The sequence below is a fragment of the Condylura cristata genome, unplaced genomic scaffold, assembly GCF_000260355.1.
Source record: "Condylura cristata isolate star-nosed mole 26May11 unplaced genomic scaffold, ConCri1.0 scaffold00004, whole genome shotgun sequence".
Classification (NCBI taxonomy): Eukaryota; Metazoa; Chordata; class Mammalia; order Eulipotyphla; family Talpidae; genus Condylura; species Condylura cristata.
This window is the reverse complement of record NW_004567105.1, coordinates 1,815,424-1,816,433: the sequence shown is the minus strand read 5'-3', so window position 1 is coordinate 1,816,433 and position 1,010 is coordinate 1,815,424. Positions and strand designations below refer to the sequence as shown.

At 71.4% G+C, this 1,010-nt stretch overlaps 1 protein-coding gene across 1 annotated transcript in view; it reads right to left on the bottom strand.

Moving 5' to 3' along the window:
- Positions 1-1,010, bottom strand: part of PACSIN2 (protein kinase C and casein kinase substrate in neurons 2) — a 12,304-nt gene that overhangs the window by 9,026 nt on the left and 2,268 nt on the right. The window lies entirely within an intron of this gene.

The window sequence follows — 1,010 nt, the reverse complement described above, 5'->3', positions numbered from 1 at the left end:
GGGGCCGTGCGGCGCTGCGGTCAGTGGCTCCGGGTGCCGGGAGGCCTGTTCTTGTTCTGGCAGCCACAGCGGTTCCTACTGCAGCTGCGCCCTGAGCAGCGCAGCACCGCCTGCGGGAGGGCGGGAATGTCCAGGGCTTTATGCTCCTGCCTGGGCTGCTCGGCCACCGGTGGGCTGGAGGGCTGGAGCCTTCCCCCAGGCGGGAGGGGCGGGACCTGGCTCTGCCACAGCCCAGGCAGGTGCGGCAGGTCCAGGAAGCCACACCCCCTGACTCCATGCGCTTCCCTTCAGCTTTCCCCCTCTTTAGTCATGGACAGCAGGTGGGCAGCAGGCCATCTTGGAAGCAGCCAGTTGACAGTGGCAACCCAGGTCCCTGGCTGGACCCGCAGGCCGCCCCACGCACTGGGGGTTGGACCTCTCCCTGCCCGGGGTTCCTCTGGGCCGAGGAGCCCCAGAAGACTACGGAACCCCACCCGGGGTCCCCAGCGAGGCCCCGGCCGTCTTGACGCTGACTCTGGCTCCACAGGCCAGCAGGCCCAGGCCTGCGGTGGCCTTACTTCCTGCCGCCCGGCCTGACGGCACGTCAGCTCCAACACTGCCCCAGGAGGCCTGGGCCAAGCCCTCGGCAGCCTTCCAGGGGCCTGCTGCCGCGCGGCAGGACTCAACAGAGGCAAAACCAGCCAGCAAGAGGCGGGAGGAGACAGGAGCGTCTCTGCCCTGGGCGGGCGGGCCGCCTGCAGCCGGACTTCAGAGCTCAAGCCGGAGGCAGGCACACCCAGGCCGCCCCGCAGACCCGAAGGCTGGCCGCCCTGGCGAGCTGGAGGGCGGCACCGCCCTGAGCCCGAGGAGACAGGCGGGTCTGTGCCCGCACCCCCGGGCCGGCAGTTCCAGTGCTGAGCCGAGGCCTGGCAAGGCTGCTCGGGAATGTGTGGGCAGGAGGGTGCACCAGGGACACGGCAGGACAGGGGCTGGGGCCCCTGTTCCCGGCGCGGGGCGCCCTGTCCTCCTGC